This window comes from Lactuca serriola, chromosome 3, assembly GCF_051521515.1.
Source record: "Lactuca serriola cultivar US96UC23 chromosome 3, Lser_US96UC23_V15, whole genome shotgun sequence".
In the NCBI taxonomy this organism is placed as follows: domain Eukaryota; kingdom Viridiplantae; phylum Streptophyta; class Magnoliopsida; order Asterales; family Asteraceae; genus Lactuca; species Lactuca serriola.
This window is the reverse complement of record NC_136410.1, coordinates 207,866,138-207,879,837: the sequence shown is the minus strand read 5'-3', so window position 1 is coordinate 207,879,837 and position 13,700 is coordinate 207,866,138. Positions and strand designations below refer to the sequence as shown.

General features: G+C 42.8%; 1 non-coding gene across 1 annotated transcript; it reads left to right on the top strand.

Annotated features, from left to right (window-relative positions):
* Positions 1-6,854: 6,854 nt before the first annotated feature.
* LOC145096677 (small nucleolar RNA R71) lies at positions 6,855-6,961 on the top strand. Its single transcript, XR_013704048.1, has one exon. It is a non-coding gene; the product is annotated as a small nucleolar RNA R71 (small nucleolar RNA).
* Positions 6,962-13,700: the final 6,739 nt, after the last annotated feature.

Below are 13,700 nucleotides of genomic sequence, written 5' to 3'. Positions count from 1 at the left end.
GGGTCTTGGGGCAATGTTCATCTGTTGGAAGAGGTATTCAAGGGATTGATTATTATAATTCACCCCTTGTCCAATGTCATCCAAGTAGCGTCGGTACTCCAATTGGTTCCATCCATCATTGTCCTCTTCCACCGGAATAACCGGTGGGTCTTCTCGCACCCGCTCGCTACGTTGTCGGACCCGCCTTCCCGGCTCCTCGGGAATTGTCGGCTCGTCTTCATGCGGAATGGAGAATGAGTCACCAAACTTCTCGACTATCCGTGCCCTCCGATATAGTGCAGTGTTGAATGGTGGAGGGTGGATAACCATGAGTGCCCGAGCTTGTTGCAAATCTAGGATCCCATACGACTTCGCTAGCCTAGTTACAAACATGCCTCCATTGATTTTTGAGTTGACTTTTTCCTTAACCGCCCCTTCAGCAAGGAATTTGGCAATACAATAGGGGAGGTTGCAAAAAGCGTCGGGAGAAATAATACTCCATAAATAGAAGATGTCAAGGGTTGGGACCTTGTCCCAATCCTTCCGCATGTTGATGGTGCTAGCCACAAAGCGGTGAATGACGCATTGGATTGGTGAGCGAATGTGGCCTTCCTGGGCGGTGGAAGGGATATACACCCGATTAGCGATCGTGTTCCACCATGTAGAGGCCACCACTTCCTCGGGAAGTTCCTTATGGCAGTTTTCCAGGAAAGTTTCAAAGTCTTCAGACATCATCGTGCTCTGGTCATAAATGCCTAGCCTCCAAGAAAACTCAGCAATGCTGCATTGTCGCAGCTCCCCACCCAAAGAAAAAGAAATTGCGTTGGGGTTGTAATACTCACTACCACCTCAAAATGAGATGGTAGCAAAGAATTCCCAACACAGCTCGGCGTATACAGGCTCTTGTATCATGAATAGTTGTAACCAACCATCACATGTGATGGTGGTATACCCCAAACTGCATTCCTTCACCAAGTAAGGTGTAAGCTCCTCCTCCAATCCCACATTTCCCAACCACCCCAAGTCAACTGCATTTGGTAAATGGATTTCCTTTTGTTTGAGCGCCTCTAATCTGTTTTTGACCCTTGTTTGTGATGACTTCGAAGTGAGTTGTTGAAAAGAAAGCCATGAGATATCACTTTGGCTTCCCCCACGAGAAGACTGCCCCCTTCTGGCCATGATACCTGCATAAAAACATCAAAAACACACAAACAAACAATACCCAGTAATTAAAAACGAAAAAAATCAAGTCTGAATAGTAATCTACTCGCCGAGTACACGACCTACTCGGCGAGTAGGATGAACATCGGGACTGTTTGGTGCCGGACCTGCATAGACTGTCCAAAATTCCAAATTTTTCACAGGGGTTTGTTGTAATGAGTTATCTAACCATAAATCTAAAAGAAATTCCTCCTAACATTACTTGATTCATGGCTAAATTAAAACCCTAGAAATTTAGGAAACCCCCAAATCCGAAATCAAGCAAAATCGGGGAAAATCTATGATAAAGATTGAACCTTTGATGAGTTTAAAGTGTAAAGATGTTACCTTTTTCCTTGAATGATGAAAACTAAGTGGAAAATTGAAGAGAATCGGAAGAAACCGCAAGAAATCGCAGGTTGCTTGAGAAATCGTTGTGCACGGCGAGTATGGGGGTTAAATGGGTGAAAACCCTCTTTTTTACAGATTTATATTTCATCCGTGTAAAGTGGCTACTCGCCGAGTAGAAAGGTCCTACTCGCCAAGTATAAATGCCGTTACGCGTTTTATCGGGCTACTCGGGCAGGTACTCGCCGAGTATACGTGCCTACTCGGCGAGTAAACCTTATAGATGGAAAAAATTGTAACAATTTTGAAAAATTAATGTATTTTCTCATGTTTTAAGCCATCCACCCCACACTCTAGGCATTGTTTGTCCTCAAGCAGTTATGTTCTTAAAAGTAGATGAAGAAAAGCAAAAAAAATAATGAAAATAAAGAAAAGGAAAGAAAATGCAAACTTGAAACTCGGGTTGCCTCCCGAGAAGCACTTCTTTTTAGGGAGTCATTAGTTGGACTCCTTCTCTTCTACGTGGTTGCAATCCCTTCCAGCAGCAGCAACTCTTCCATTCCTTCATTCCGAGGGATTCCTTCTTCATACGTTTTGACCTTATGACTATTTACCTTGAAAGGCGTGCCATCTCTTGACAATAGCTCTATAGCACCATGTGGAAACACCGTCTTCACTAGAAAAGGACCATCCCATCTTGACTTGAGTTTTCCCGAGAAAAGCTTTAGTCGTGAATTGAAGAGCAACACTTTTTGGCCTTCATGAATTTCTTTATCTTTAATCCTTTTGTCATGCCACATCTTGGTCTTCTCTTTATAAATCCATGAACTAGAGTATGCATCATTCCTTAGCTCCTCAAGAGCATTCATTTGAATCAACCGGTTGCTCTTTAGTTCCTCCATGTTGAAGTTACACCTCTTTAAAGCCCAAAACGCCTTACGCTCTAGCTCCACAGGTAAATGGAATTGCTTCCCATAAACTAACCTATATGGTGTAGTACCAATAGGTGTTTTGAAAGCTGTACGAAAAGCCCAAAGTGCATCATCTAGCTTATGCGACCATTCCTTGCGATTGCTCCCCACCGATTTCTCCAAAATTCGCTTTAAAGCTCGATTTGTCACTTCGGTTTGTCCACTAGTTTGTGGATGGTATGATGTGGAAAACTTATGGGTTACCCCATATTTCTTTAACACCTTTTCCAATTGGTCATTGGCAAAATGTGTGCCTCGGTCACTTATAAGGGCTTTCGGGACTCCAAATCGTGAAAATAATTTCTTTAAAAACCGCACCACCACCCGACCGTCATTTCTTGGTAATGTTCGTGCCTCCGCCCATTTGGATACATAATCCACCGCCACTAATATGTATTTGTTTCCTTTAGACATGGGAAATAGTCCCATGAAGTCGATTCCCCACACATCAAACACCTCGCACACTTGGATACTATGTTGTGGCATTTCATTTCGAGATGAAATGTTTCCCAATCTTTGACAAGAATCACATTCTTTGACAAATTGGGCTGCATCTTTAAAAATTGTGGGCCAATAGAACCCAATGTCAAAGATTTTCTTTGCCGTGTAGTGTGCTCCATGATGTCCACTCGTGGGCCCGCTATGATAGTGCTCTAATATTTTCCGGCTTTCCTTCCCGAATACGCATCTTCGTATGATCCCATCCGCACAGCTCCGGAAGAGGTATGGCTCGTCCCAAAAGTAATATTTTAATTCAGAAAAGAATTTCTTCTTTTGTTGACTGCTAAAATATTTCGGGATGTATTTTGTAGCTAAATAATTAGCTATGTCTGTGAACCATGGCTCTTCTCCCACTGTCACCATAATGTACTCGTCTGGGAAGTCGTCTCCAACTTTATCTTCTTGCAATTGTAGGTTCTCAAGCCTTGACAAGTGGTCAGCTGCTACATTCTCCATTCCCTTCTTGTCTCGTATCTCTATGTTGAACTCTTGAAGAAGTAGCACCCATCGTATCAGTCTTGGCTTGACATCTTGTTTTGTAAACAAATACTTGATAGCCGAGTGGTCAGTAAAAACAGTAGTTTTGGATAAAACCAAGTAAGGGCGGAATTTGTCAAAGGCATACACCACAGCTAATAATTCCTTTTTAGTGGTGGTGTAATTCTCTTGGGCTGGATTTAGAGTCTTGCTAGCATAATATATGGGTCGAAAGTGCTTGTCAACCCTTTGACCAAGGACAGCTCCTAATGCAAAGTCACTAGCATCACACATAATCTCAAAGGGTAAGTTCCAATTTGGTGCAATAATGATCGGGGCATTAGTTAATTTTTCCTTTAAACATTCAAATGCCTCAAAACATTCTTTAGTAAAAGTAAATGGTGCATCTTTTAGTAGTAACTGTGTTAGAGGTCTAGTTATTTTGGAAAAATCTTTTATGAAACGCCGGTAAAAACCCGTGTGTCCTAGAAAACTCCTAATGCCTTCACATTAGTTGGTGGGGGTAATTTGGCAATGGTGTCAATCTTTGCCCGATCCACTTCAATTCCCATTTTGGAAACCTTGTGGCCCAAAACTATACCCTCCTTGACCATAAAGTGACATTTCTCCTAATTGAGGACCAAGTCGGTTTTTTCACACCTAGCAAGGATTAAGTCAAGATTTGTGAGACAATCATGGAAAGAAGATCCAAAAACGGAAAAGTCGTCCATAAAAACTTCCATGAATTTTTCCACCATATCGTGGAATATGGCTGTCATACACCTTTGAAAAGTCGCGGGTGCATTGCATAGCCCAAAAGGCATGCGTCTATAAGCAAAAGTCCCACTTGGGCAAGTGAATGTGGTCTTTTCTTGGTCCATTGGGTCTATGGGTATTTGAAAATAACCCGAGAATCCATCTAGAAAGCAATAGTAGCTATGGCCCGATAGTCTTTCTAACATTTGATCAATAAAAGGTAAGGGAAATGGTCTTTACGAGTGGCATCGTTTAGCTTTCGATAATCGATGCACACTCTCCAACCGGTTACCGTTCGTGTCGGAATTAGCTCGTTCTTTTCGTTGGTTATGACCGTCATCCCTCCTTTCTTGGGCACCACTTGGACCGGACTCACCCATGGACTGTCGGAAATGGAATAGATAATTCCCGCATCTAAGTGTTTGACCACTTCCTTCTTGACTACTTCTTGCATGTTTGGGTTTAACCTTCTTTGGTGCTGTACAACCGGCTTTGCTCCTTCTTCCAGATTGATCTTGTGGGAGCAATAAGACGGGCTTATTCCCTTGATGTCGGTGATGCTCCATGCTATGGCCCGCTTCCGCTTCTTCAACACTTGCACGAGCTCTTGCTTTTCGGAATTGGACAGGTCAGCGGCTATGATTACATGCTTTTGTTTGCCTTCTTCAAGGAAAGCATACTCCAAATGTTCTGGTAAAGTTTTGAGCTCCGTTTTTTGGTTCTGACTGTTGGACTCGCCGAGTGCAGGTAGGGTACTCGGCGAGTTTGTGGCTGTATTCACGACTTCTTCCTTTTCTAGGGAGGAACTCGGCGAGTATATCGGTCCTACTCGGCGAGTAGGACTGTCAATTTGCTTCACCAATTCTTCATAATCTGCTTCTTCCAGCAGTCTTTCAATTTCCATTAAGTCTTTTTCTGGATCAAATTCTTCATCATCAGTTGTGAACTTGCTGGAATCTTCAGTTATGCATTCCTCCAATAATTCGTCAAGCATATCAATCGAGAATGCCGTGTCGTCACTGTTCCTTGAATACTTCATAGCTTGGTCTACCCCAAATGTGACTGAATCTTCTCCTACCCGCAAGGTGAGCTTCGAGTCCCTCATGTCTACTATAGCACTTTCCGTGTTGAGGAAGGGCCTTCCAAGGATGATTGGTACTTGTGGATCCGCCTCCATGTCTAGAATGATAAAATCAGCGGGAAAGACAAATTTGTCCACCTTGACTAGTATGTCTTCGCATATGCCTCTTGGGAAGGTGACTGTCTTGTTTGCCAAATGAATTTCCATGCGAATTGGCCTAGGTTCCGGGAGATCCAGCTTCTTAAAGAATGAGTATGGCATTAGGTTCACACTTGCTCCCGAATCGGCTAAGGCATGAATGGTGGCCAAGTTGCCAAATTGGCAAGGTAAAGTCAAACTCCCCGGATCACCTTTCTTCTTTGGTAGCTTATTTAGCATAGCAGCTGAGCAGTTTTCATTGAGTACTACCTTCTTCACTTCGTCCATCTTCCTTCTATTAGTGAGAAGTTCCTTAAGGAACTTTTCATATTTGGGCATTTGCATGACGGCTTCAATGAAGGGTATGTTGATTTGAAGAGTCTTGATATGATCTAGAAACTTCTGATACTCCTCTTCCTGCTTCTCCTTCTTAGCTCGGGCTGGGTATGGCATTGGAGGCTGGTAAAGCTTTTCAGGGACCTGCTCGTTGGGAATTGGTGGTGTACTCGCCGAGTCCATACGTGGTACTCGGCGAGTAGGGCTGTCAGATTGTATGTTTTGGTTTTCTGCTTGCTTTTCTGCCTCCTCCTACCGTGATTCCTTGGATAACTCAGTCTGAATAGGTGCCAGGGGAGTGATTATCTTCCCACTTCTTGTTGTGACTATGTTTATGTGCGCGCCTCGTGGGTTATTTTCAGTTTTGCTAGGAAGTTCGCCCGGTGACCTTTGGTTGATTTGTTGAGCAAGTTGCCCAAGTTGCGTTTCTATATTGTGGATAGATGCTTGTTGGTTCCTAATCATGGTCCTTGTTTCTTGAATTGTAGCATCATGATCACTATTTCTTTTTTCTGAAGCAGCTACAAATTGGTGAGCATTTCTTCCAAGCTTGGCTTCCTCTCTTGCACCGGCTCCTCCTTTTGGTAGAACCCTCTCCCTTTTTGCCTGAACCTTTCCTCCTTGGCATCTTGTACTCTTCATAAGGGAGCCACTCTTTCTTTTGTTTGCGCCAGTCTTCATCATATCGGTCTCCACTTGAGTAACACGCTTGCACCTTCTTGTTGCCATTCTCATCTAAATCACAGTCTCTAGTGAGGTGAGGCCCATTGCTGTTTTCACAGCCCACCTGAATAGCATGGATCGTTTGATCCATTTTATCCATCCTCCTATCCATGGTTTTTAGCATAGCCATGACCGCGGATAAGTCTTCAGTAGCTGCATAAGCGGCTCCCCTAGTGACATCATGTCTTGGGTTGTGATATTCTCTAGAGTGTTTAGAGAATTCTTCAATCAATTCTTGGATCACCGGGGGCGGCTTCTTTGTGAGCGGGCCTTGCGAGTCTAGTAACTGCCTGGTTGTGACATTGACTCCATCATAGAATATGGAGACTTCTTGCTAGCTGTTTAGGTCATGGTGTGGGCAGTTTCTTAGCAAGCTCTTGTACCTCTCCCATGCTTCATATAGCGATTGTCCAGCTTGTTGTTCAAAGTTAGCAATGGCCTTCTTCAACTTGGCTATCTTGGAAGGTGGGAAAAAGTGATCAATGAATTCTTCTTTCATCTTGGCCCAAGTGGTGTCTGATCCGGGGGGAAGTGACTTGAGCCAGTCTTTTGCAGCACCTTTGAATGTCACCGGAAGCATACGAAGTAGCTGAGTCTCGCGGGGCACATTTGGAACATTGAAGTAATCAGCTACATCATTGACTTCGTCCAAATGCTTGTAGGCATCTTCATGGTCTTTTCCATAAAACGGTATTTCTTTAAGTAAAGCTAGGATATGACCCTTTAGCCCGAAAGTAGCAGTCGCGGGAATTGCGGGTTGCACAAGTCCCGGGCCAGTGTCGTCGCGCATCCTCTTCTTCCATTCTCCCATGGGGATTTCATCAATGTTAGCCATTGAGATAGCTAACTCTTCCTCGGAATCGGTTTCATGCTCGTATGTAGGCTCCTCTTCTTCCTCGGTCTCGTACTCAATATCTTCTTGAATTGGGTCTTCGATTGCCAAAGAGGCACTGGATGCTCCTGATTTGCTGCTCTTGTTTTTCCCAAAAACAGTTTTCAAATTGGACAAAGGTGACTTCTTTGGTGTACTCGAGCTCTCCACGTCCTTTCCTTTGTTCCTTTTCAATGCGGATTCGGGATCTTCAAACGGGGGTACCAGCAGGGTGTTTGATCCTCTGGTCATGAAAGTCCTGAAATAAACAAGATAAAAACGTAAAAAGAACAAAAAAAGTGTACTAAAAAAATCGAAAATTAATCTGCCAAATACGCTTGTACTCGCTGAGTAGGTGCGACTGCACTCGGCGAGTATCAGTGTAATTTTGAAAAAATTTTAAACATAATTTTAAAACTAAAACAGATGCTAAAACCTAATTTCTAACTACTAAATTGCAATAAATTAACTTTGTGCCAGTAAACTTACACAAAGGATCGAAAAAATTAGGGATTAGATTAATTATTTAGAACCGTTCCCTGGCAACGACGCCAAAAACTTGATGTGTGTAAATGCACTTGTTTTATTCCTACTTTTTATTAATAAATTTAGCACACAAAGGCAGTGAACCTGTCTTTTAGTGGTATAGTTTAGTAAGTAAGGTATCGAACTCAGGGAACGGAAAATTAAACTAATGGCTAATTTTAACTAAGCAATTAATGAAAGTAAAATGTTTTTCTTCTAGTTTTACAAGACTAGAAACTTAAGCACACCATAAAACACTTAATTAACTAAATAACTAAAGCAAACAACTAATTCACCAAATTTGATAAAGATGTTTCTATTTAGGTTCAACCAATTCACTCCTATGGTTATTTTGTATTTATGATAGATTAATTGTTATTGGCTACCAATTATAGTGGTTAGGTCATTACTCCTAACCCTTAGACAATTAATTAATTCAAGCAGTGATCAAGTGTTTAAGCTAATTAATTCCCTAGATTAATAATTTGGATTAAATAAGATTTGTAGTGGTTAATCAATTTAGTGGTTCAATTAACCTCTTCTTTGATGGTTTCTCAAACAAGCTCACACATTAATCTAACTATTGTCTCATTAATCTTAGTTTCATAATCATTATTCCTAAGCATATGATTTAGTGTTCACATAGACATATGAGGTTAACAACTAAGAGATGTTCATGCAGCTTAATTGTCTTCCAATTAACAGAAAATAATTGTGATTAATGCATAAGGTTCTTTAACAAACTTAATTTAATAGATCACCAATAAACAATTAACCAAAAGCTAAGAATTAAACCATAGGAGTTCCTTGGTATTCCCCAAACAGAAACAAAAACGTATTTAGCTCATAGTTGCAGTAAAAACAAACACAAAAACAAGTTTAGCAAGATTAAACATACTCAATTCCTAAAGCTAAGTGGAATGATTAACCTAGTTGCTTCAATTCTTCAAAAGGTTGAAGATTAGAATTCCTCAGCGTCTTCAAGGGTTCTCAATCGCAGCTGGATCTTCAAAAAACGCCAGAAAAGTAGTCTCATCGGATAAAGGCTCGGTTTTTATAGCTATCTCAAAACAGGGTGTACTCGGCGAGTAGCAGACCCAACTCGCCGAGTAGCCTCGTAGTTATCCGTCTTAAATCAGGAGTCGTGGCTATCTTCTGGAATATTCCGATGGACTCGCCGAGTAGGCTCGTGTACTCGCCTAGTAGGTAAGCTTTTGTCCCTCAATCTTCATTCTTTGGTCTCTAATTGCTTCCCCTTGTTCCCTTTCATTCCCAAGCATGTCTTTTGGACAGAAAACAAAATTTAAACAATATTAAGTACCTTTTGTCCATATTATTCACATAATTAGTTAAAAATGAATAAAAATGTATCCTAAATAACTAACTAATTATGCACATATCAAGGGGCAGTACAATCCCTGCTGAATTGCCCCATCTTGCCGCACTTGTAGCAGCCCGACGATCCCAATCTACACGCCCCCTCATGTGGACTACCACATTTCCTGCAGCGGCCCGGTCTTTACTGGCCTTTCGGCCTACCATATGATCCCGTGGGCTTCTTCTCCGAAGCCCAGTCATCTGACCCTCCTCTATCTTCCTCTTCCGAACATGCTCCAGATCGATCTCCCTCTCCCTTGCCCTGGCAATCATGGAATCCAGGGTAGGGCAAGCTGAAAAACTAACGTGCTCCCGAATGTCGGCTCGCAGCATGTCATGACAGTGGATCCTTCTCATATCCTCATCCCCCGCATACTGGGGCACCAGCAACGTCCTTTCCCGAAACTTGGCGGTGATCTCCGCCACAGTCTCCGTAGTCTGTCTCATGTCCAAAAACTCCCTGGCCAGCTGCTGAAGCTCTACAGCTTGCGCAAACTCTCCTCGGAACCGAGTCACAAAATCCGAGCATGTCATAGCCTCAATAGCCGAGGCTCCCAGAGAGTCACCAACCAACTCCCACCAATCCCTAGCCTGGTCTCTCAAACACCCTGCTGCAAATTGTACCTTCGAACCCTCGGGCAAGAAGCTGGTTAGCTGCACGGACTCAATGTCCGCAATCCATCGTCTGGCAGCAATGGGGTCCTTCACCCCATGGAAATTTAGTGCACCACTACCCCTGAAGTCCTTAAAGGACAACGTGTGGGATCCTAACTGGCCAGATGCCATGTCACTCTAGAACGCCCTAAGGCGATCCTCCATCAGCTCCACAATCCCTTCCTTGATCGACCCAAAGATGACTGGGGTCGCATCAAGGATGCCTCTAGTGATATTAGACGCGATGAACTCGTGTAATCTCTCATCCACTAGTTCGGAGCCTGAACCCAAACCCGATCCCTATCCTGAGCTGCCCACCACTGGCCTCTGACGTAGTACCACCATCCTGCAAAACGTAATACCAACCGTTAGTGATACTGATACATCTAGAGGGATCACATCCACTACAAGTTCCCTGGTCTTGTCTCAACCTTCCTTAATTTAGGTACGGATCCTCTGCTTTCAGTAGTACGGGCCCATACTACCTTCCACATCTATTCGTACCTTCCTCAAGGACTGCCTTGACTCCACCAAGTCCCCTTTTATCACTGCTGATTCTCTGCCATTCCCATTCTAGGCTTACCCTAGGGAAACTCTCTAACTACACCCAAACCGGTCCTCAGCTGCTAAAGGCCTCCTTGTAGTGCCAATTAGCCATTACCTGACTACCATCACATGTGATGAGGGTCAGATAATCCTTTGAGTAAAAGACTCGTCCCTACAATGGTTAGACTCAAACAAGAGCTATGCAATAGGGCCAAATCCAGCACTCTGGGATTATTCAACCCTGATCACATGTGACATGACGTATTCACCTAATGGCTAACTCTCATCACTCAGAGTCCCACAAAGAACAAGCAAGCGGCATTTGGACGCAAGAAAACTACTCAAACTAATATGTTCTTATAAGGAGAAACTGAACTAGCATATAATGCTGAGCTCATACTATCAGGCATAACCTAAACAGGCTATCCTATTACTGTCTACTCAATACTAGCATGCAATTCTCATAAGCTGCAACACATAAGGCAGGCACATAAGGCATCATCCCTAGATCCTTAGTCCTATTCTAGCATGTTGTTCTACTGCAACTGATAAACGTAAGATAACTTGTATGGGTACTATGGGGAATACTTACTTGAGCTCACCCGGTTGCGCACATCACACAATTGTTCCTTCTCAAAACTCTTTTATCCTAGCTTTTAGAAAGTCATTTTCTTTGTAAAAATCTTTTAATCCGTAGGTTTGAGTCCAGGCACCCCCGAAGGTGTGTCCGAATCCCTCAAACCAGGGCTCTGATACCAACTTGTAACAACCTAATTTTCAAGTCCAAAAAAATCATTTTTAATTAATTAATTTATAGAAACATCTATAAGAAAACACCAGCTAATAATAATAACTTTTCATAAAGCCACAACTCATGTCTGAAAACCACTCACAAAATAAAACAATGTCAGAGTACAATCCCAAGAAACTCTAGTGCGGAAAACCAACATGTGTGTGTATGATGTGTCGCTACCGTGCCAGCTCCTTTCCCTTCGTTGAAGAGGTACCTGAAACTGAAACTATAAACGGTAAGCACGAAGCTTAGTGAGTTCCCCCATCGTACCACAAACCATACCATCACGTATCATACATATTGTCGGGCAATTATGGGGTGCCCGACCTACCCAGTACGACCATTCTGGGGTGCCGATCTACCCGTGTCAAGCGATTCTGGGGTGCTGACCTACCCGTCGGTCCTATAACCGAACTTGGGGACTATTCCCCTCCTACTAGTATTATCACATATAAAATACCATGCTAACAAGTAAACATATAATCATATACTGTCAGACATATCTGGGGTGCCTGACCTACACTTCGGTCCTAACAACTGAACCCTACTGTTATCACATATAACATATCATGTAGTAGCAAACCTAGATGATATCACAAAGACAATCATCTAACATACAACTCCTACTGGTGGGCCATCATTGTGGTCGTAGACCCACCACTATTAGAAGGTAACCCACTTTGATCAAGTAGTTGTTGTCAAACTGAGTGGGAAGTCTCTTCCTGCTGCGGCTCCGAAAATCCTCCAGCTACAATCCCCACAAAACACTCAGTCGGAACTAGTATCTATTCTTAGGGTAAAATGACTATTTTACCCCCAAACAAGTCGAAGTCAAATTCAACTTCAAGTTTACCCGACTCGCCGAGTTAGGCCGTTAACTCGTCGAGTCCCTCATCCTTTACTCGTCCTTATCCACGTCCTGACTCGTCGAGTTTGGCTTCGCCTCAACGAGTTCCTCTCTTATATGAACTTTGCATGAAACTCATCCGACCCGCCGAGTTGTATGAACAACTCGTCGAGTTCACCTTCACCTAAAGAACAAGTCTGTCCTCGACTCACCAAGTTGTATGAACAACTCGTCGAGTTCATCTTCAAAGACTCGTTGAGTCTGTTCTAGCACTCGTCGAGTCCCATGAACTCCAGGTTTAAAACCAAGTCCAATGCGTTGGGTCACTCTTTCTGACCTTCTACAGTCCCTCTAACACCCAACTAAGTTCTTTACACTCATATCATATATGGGACTTTATGCCTTGGACTCGCCGAGTCCAGTCTTGACCAATTCCATATAGTCGATTTAAATGAGATCTAACACACCAAAACTATAGATCTGGCCTCCTAATGTCCACTTTATACGTAAAGTTCCAAACTTGATGCACATGCATGGGGTTTTTAGCTCAAAAGTCCACATAAAGTGTCCTACAATGTGCATGGGGCTCTCATGGCCCTAAAGTTGGCACCTTTATGCCATGAGACCCGTCTTAAGGTCCAGATCTGAAGTCAAAACCCACTCAACACTTCCAATTCTGAAACATGACTTAGCAATCCAAAGAGATCCTAAGTTAAAGATGAATAAATACATAGATGAGTCAAGACAGGGGCGTTATACCTTGAAGCTGCTGAAAATGAAGTAAAATCCCTGGATCTACTGGCCCCAACTCAAGTTCCAAGCTCCTTCCTTCCTTCCAAGCTATACAGCCACACAAGATCACCAAAAATGGCCTCAACAAAGCACAAATGGCCAGGGTTTCAATGAGAAGTGTTTTGGGAGCATAAGGGACAATATGGCCATCATATCATTGCTTAAATAGGGTGCAAACCCTCGGATTAGGGTTTTTGTCCGAACATTACCTACTCGCCGAGTCTGGGACCCGACTCGCCGAGTTCATCACTTAAGTCCCACGTTCAGTCCCGCTTCTACTCGGCGAGTTGGTCCTTCAACTCGCCGAGTCCAGGATGCGAAAAAATATATAAATTGCTAATGAAGGAAATACGTTCCAAGAACCAGGTGCTACATATTGTCCAGCAGTTTGTTTCCCGATTTCCGATTTGTCTGACAAAGAACTTAATTGAACACATCAACTTAGTCCTGACCGGGCCCGACACATAAGTCAAACCAAATCATCGAGGGGCCCAAGATATCGCTTTTAATCTTGTAGGATGAAAGGAATAGATAAACTTCGACATATATGCATGTACTATTTACTCATCAAATCGTACATAATTGTACATTTTATAACATCAAGTTACTGATGCGTTTACGCGTTATCAATGCACAACCGACTCGTAAACAACAACTCATATATCTAGGTTTAAAGACTATATGATATTATCGTCTCACAATCACTCGTGATTAAATTCCAGGAAGTGATTCATGTGAGGGCGGTTTTAATCCAATACTCAAATCTTATTTCAAAAGCACTCATG